Source organism: Sciurus vulgaris (assembly GCF_902686455.1).
Source record: "Sciurus vulgaris genome assembly, chromosome: X".
In the NCBI taxonomy this organism is placed as follows: domain Eukaryota; kingdom Metazoa; phylum Chordata; class Mammalia; order Rodentia; family Sciuridae; genus Sciurus; species Sciurus vulgaris.
Window position 1 is genome coordinate 49,332,296 of NC_136471.1, and position 6,260 is coordinate 49,338,555.

At 36.1% G+C, this 6,260-nt stretch overlaps 1 protein-coding gene across 2 annotated transcripts in view; it reads right to left on the reverse strand.

Moving 5' to 3' along the window:
- Window positions 1-6,260, reverse strand: part of CENPI (centromere protein I) — a 73,306-nt gene that overhangs the window by 60,039 nt on the left and 7,007 nt on the right. The gene's annotated exons all lie outside the window — the stretch shown is intronic.

Genomic DNA, 6,260 nt, shown 5'->3' on the forward strand with positions numbered 1-6,260 from the left:
AATCCTAATTAGAATAAGTTATACTCCATGTATATATAATATGTCAAAATACACTCTACTGTCATGTATATCTAAAAGAATAAAAATAAAAAATAAAAAACTCATCTGTATTGAACATGTACAGGCTTTTTGCTTGACTTTATTCCCTAAGGGATACAGTATAACAAATATTTAAATAGAATTTACATTGCATTGGTATTATACGCAGTCTAGAGATTATTTAAAATACACCAGAGGATATGCATTGGTTATCTACAAATACTACACCATTTTATATGAGTGACTTGAGCATCCTTGGATTTTGGTATCCATGACAGTGTCTTAGAACCAATTCCCCACAGATACTAAGGGACACTTTATTATCTACCTTGCTTACTGCAGCAACATTTACAATACCTAAGATGTAGAAACTACTCAAGTGCCCATTAACAGAAAAATGGATAAACAAAAATGTGGTATATGCATAGAAGAGAATGCTATTCAGTCATAAAAAGGAATATAGTTCCACTACATGCTATAACATAAACCTTGAAGATAAGCTAAGTGAAAGAAGCCAGACACAAAAGGATAATATCATATGATTCTTCTTATATGAAGTACTTATAATAGGCAAATTCATAGAAACAGAAAGTAGATGAGAGGTTATCAGAAGCAGAGGAGAAGCAGGAATGGGCAGTTACTGCATAATGCATAGAGTTTCTGTTTGGGGTAATGAAAAATTTTTGGAAATAGTGGTAATGTCTGCACGACATTGTGAATGTAATTCACGATGCTGAATTATACACAGAAATCATTAAAATAGTGAGTTTCAGGATAGAAAAAAGCAGAACAGATTTTATAAAGGAAGCACTGATATAGGCTACAACATGAAGCTTAGAAACATTTTGCTAAGTAAAAGAAGTCATTCACAAAAGACCACATATGATTCAATTTATGTGAAATTTCAGAATAGATAAATCTATATAGACAGAAAATATATTAGGGATTTCTTAAGCTAGGGGTAAATAGAGATGAGGAGGATGACAGCTCAAGGGTATGGGTTTCTTTCTTTTTTGGGGGTGGGTGGGTACCAGGGAGTGAACCCAAGAGCACTTTAACGACTGAACCACAACCACAAGTCCTTTTCATGTTTTATTTTGAGAAAGGATCTCACTAAGTTGCTTAGGGCCTTACTAAGTTGCTGAGGCTGGCTTTGAACTTGCAATCCTCCTGTCTCAGCCTCCCAAGCTGCTGGGATTACAGGAATGTGCCACCATGCTTGGCTTGGGGGTTCTTTTTGAGATGATGAAAATAGTCTAAAACTGTCTATGCTAATGATTGCTATGACTACATAAAAACCAGTAAATTGCATACTTTAATAGGTGAAATGTATGGCATGTGGATTATATCTCAAATAAAACTTTTTTAAAGCAGGCACAGAGAAAAAAAAGACAGATTACATTTAGACTGATTCAACAATGGAAGCAAGGAGCCAATGGAATAATATTGTGGCTATCCTAAGAGAACTTAACAATTATCCTAGGGCATCAATTACATAGGGCAAAGCCAGATTTCAAAAACAAGTAAAAAATACTTTTTCAGACAGAGCATTTAGATTTTCACTGAAAGAATAGTCTATACTCTACTAAATATACTTCTTAGACAAAAAAAGGCAAATGATCTCATATTAAATGTATAAGATACAAAAGAAAATGATGAGCAAAGATACTGGTAAATATGAAGGTAAATCTAAATAAACTCAATTGTAAAAATAATAATGAAGTCTGCTTTGTGTGTGTGGAGGAGGATGGAGAAGAAATACCAAATAATACCAAATAACTTTGAGGGATGTGATTAGAGTTAAAGCACTCTAAAGTCCTTGAATTATAGACGATAAAGATACCAACTATACTTAGACTTTGAGTAAGTATGTGAAAACTGCTACAAAAACACTAAAGAGAAGACCACAGAGTATGTAACTTCCAAACAAAAATAAAGGAAAAACCAAAATCAATACAAAAGAAAGTAGGGAAAAAAAGAAAGGAGATAGAGAAGAATTAGGGAGAAAAAAAGGTGATTTAGAAAACTCAAAATAAGATATTTGAGTTTATTTCTACCAGAGCGATAATCACTATAAAATTAAATAAAGTAAGGAGAAGTAAAATAAGCCAAAAGGAAAATCATCAAACAAGGGCACAGTGGTGCATGCCTATAATCCTAGCAGCTTGGGAGTCTGAGGTAGGAGAATCATGAGTTCAGGGACAGTCTCAGCAACTCAGCAAGGCCCTGTCTCCAAATAAAACAAAAGAGGACTGGGGATGTGGCTCAGAGGTTAAGCACCCTGGGTTCAATCTCTGTTAGACCCTTCCCCCCAAAAAAAAGATCAAAGCTAAAATTCAGGGTCTGGGGTATTGCTCAGCAGTACAGTGCTTGCCTAACGTGCACAAGCCCCTGGATTCAATCCCCAGCACCAGATACACAAACAGAGTTGTATGCAATTTTCAAAAGAGACGTAAGTGTAGAAAAAGATTTTTTAAAAATCAAAAGATTACAGGTGGGCAAAGTGGTGCATGCCTATAATCCCATCTCCTTGTGAGGTTGAGACAAGAGAGTCACAAGTTTGAGGCCAGACTAGGCAACTTTGTGATATCCTGTCTCAAAATAAAAAATAAAAAGGGTTGGGGATCTGGCACAATGGCAAAGCATGCCTGAGTTCAATCTCCAGTACCATAAACAAACAAATAATAAAAGGGCTGAGCAGATAAAGAAAATGTGGTATATATACACAATCAAGTTTTACTCAGCCACAAAGAAAAATGAAATCATGGCATTTGCTGGTGATGGAACTGAAGAACATCATGCTATGTGAAATAATTAAGACCCAAAAAGTCAAGTGTCAAATGTTTTCTCTCATAACTGGAAGCTAGACCAAAGAAAGAAGAAGTGGAAAGACATCCCATGAAAATAGAAAATCAGTAGAGTAGAGGAAGGGGATTGAGGCAGGGGGAGGAGGGACAGGAAAAGAAAGAAACAGTGGAATGAATCTGATCAAACTAACCACAGTAAATTTCATGTTTATATATATATATATATATATATATATAAACATAATACAATCATTTTAAAAAACTATAAATAAATAGAAGTAGAGTACAGGAAAGGGAACAGGGGAGGGAGGAGGGCAGGGAAAGGGAAAGTACTCGGGACTGAATTGGAGCAAACTATATTTCATGCTTGTATAATTATACCAAGGACTGAATTGGAGCAAACTATATTTCATGCTTGTATAATTATACCAAAATGAACCCCAATATTATGTATAACTACAATGAAAGAATAAAAAATTGGAAAAAAAACAGGCTGAGGATGTAGTTCAGTAGTAAATTGCCTTTGAGTTCAATCCCTGGTATGTAAAAACAAATTAAAAAAAATTGAAAGATGGAAATACAGCAGGTATAGCAACACATGCCTGTAATCAAAGCAGCTCAGGATGAGGCAGGAGGACTGCAAGTTCAAGGCTAGCCTCAGCAACGTAGAAAGGCCCTAAGCAACTTGGTGACACCCTGTCTCAAGATAAAAAATAAAAATGGCTGGGGCTTGTGGTTCAGTTGTTAAGCACCCCTGGGTTCAAGGTCTAGTACTAAAAAAATTATAATTTTGCATATACCTTGTAATACACTCAAAATATACAGAAAACAAAAATCGAGAGAATTTTAAAGGAAAATTGACAAATCTGCCTTCGTAGCTGATTTTTAACATACCTCACTCAGTTATTGGCAGATGGACAGTGACAACAAAAAATCCCTAAGGATATAGAAAATATCTACTTTAATAACCTTTATTCCCTCACTGTACATCAACAAATCACCTGGTTGTCTCTCAGAACCTTGTCATTACGTTGAGTCATCCCCTCAATCTTAAACTTTAGTGCTACAACTTGCTATCAATCCACCTTTTAAGCTCAATGTTTCTTTTTTTTTCTTTTTTTGGGTGCTGGGGATCTAACCCAGGGCCGTGTGCTTACAAGGCAAGCACTCTACTGACTGAGCTATCTCCCCAGCCCCTAAGCTCAATGTTTCTTGAATGTCATCAAGACATCCTGAATCTAAGATGTATGTGCTCCAGATCTACCCTCTTCTGTCTTTACTTTCTTCCCTTTTCACTCCATGGTCCAAAGTTTAATCATTCTCTTTCCCCTTTCTTATACTCTGGATAAATCACTCATTCTTGCATATTTTGGGGTGTTTTTTTTTTTTTTTTTAATCAGAGGTACTTAACACTTAAGCCACATCCCCATCCCTTTCTACTTTTTGAGATAGGGCCTCACTAAGTTGCTGACACTGGCCTTGAACTTCCTATGATCCTCCTGCCTCAGCCTCCTGAGTCACTGGGATTACAAGCATGTGCCACCACGTCTGGCCCTAGTGCATATTTGCAAGATCCAAAATTCATGTTCTCTAACTCATCTGGACCTTCAATACTACGTCTATAGTCAACTCTCATTCCCAGTTCCATCAGCAGCTAGTCAGCCTGTATCTGCAGATTCCACCAGCAAATTCAATCACTGCAAATAAAAAATATTCAGAAAAAATGTGTCTGCTTCACAGAAGATCTACAAGCAATCAACAGATATATGAAAAAATATTCAACATCTCTAGTAATAAGAGAAATGCAAATCAAAACTACCCTAAGATTCCATCTCACCCCAATTAGAATGGCGATTATCAAGAATACAAGCAACAATAGGTGTTGGCGAGGATGTGGGGAGAAAGGTACACTCATACATTCCTGGTGGGACTGCAAATTAGTGCAGCCACTCTGGAAAGCAGTGTGGAGATTCCTTAGAAAACTTGGAATGGACCCTCCATTTGACCCAGCTATCCCACTCCTCGGCCTATACCCAAAGGACTTAAAATCAGCATACTACAGGGATACAGCCACATCAATGTTCATAGTTGCTCAATTCACAATAGCCAGATTGTGGAAGCAACCTAGATGTCCTTCAATTGATGAATGGGTAAGGAAACTGTGGTATTATATATACAATGGAATATTACTCAGCCATAAAGAATAATAAAATTATGGCATTTGCAGGCAAATGGATGAAATTGGAGAATATCATGCTAAGTGAGATAAGCCAATCTCAAAAAACCAAAGGACGAATGATCTCACTGATAAGCAGATGATGATACATAATGGGAGGTAGGAGGGGGGCAAGAATGGGGAAGGAGGGACTGTTTAGAGGGAAAAGAGGGGTGGGAGAGGTAGGGAGAAGGAGAAAATAACAGAATGAATCAAACACCATTACCCTTTGTAAATGTATGATTACACAAATGCTATGCCTTTACTTCATGTACAAACAGAAACAACATGTATCCCATTTGTTTATAATAAAAATAAATTTTAAAAAAAAGTGTCTGTACTGAATGTTTTTCTAGTCATTATTCCCTAAACAATATATGCATCTCATAATTTTGCTTGAAATATTCAAATATCTTTTCCTCTCATCAAATCCCAACTTCTATTCAACCTTCAAGGCCCAGCTCAACACCCACATACCTTATGATACTTTTTTCTAATCCCTCTGATTTAGTGCTCTCGTCCTTCTTGGAAATACTATAGCAATTACTATCCTCACACTATCATATACTGTCTTCGTAATTTCACTCTCGAGTTATTTAACTTCATGTGCTTTCCCTAATTCCTCAGGTAAACTTTAAATTCTTCGAGTACAGAAACTCCGTGTTAAAGTTTGAATCTTCTACAGTGCCTACTACAATGCAAGAAACACAATTTTTTTTTTTTTTTTTTTTTTTTAGCAGTAGAGGGATTGATCCCAGGACCTTGTGAATGATAAGCAAGTACTCTACCACTGAGCTACATTCTCGGCCCTTTGGCCCTTTCTTATTTTTTGAGATGGGATCCCTGTAAGTTGTCCCAGTAAGTTGAACTTACTATCCTCCTACCTCAACCTTCCAAATAACTGGGATTATAGGAGCATACCATCATGCCTGGTTGAAAGATGAATTCTTAAAAATGAAATTAGTGAATGAATTCCTTTCCTATAGAAGAATTTTGCTAGAAGTGTTGCTCACAATGTATGTGAACTACTAATAATCCTTGAAAGTCTTCCAGATGGACAGTAGATTAATTTCTTAGAGTTATTAATGTTTTTAATGGGAATAATTATGCCATTTAATCATAATCAGTCCATTGGCAACTCATAAAAAGTAATCCTCTCCTTCTCATTAATTCTGATGAAATTTTTTCAGTGTTAATCA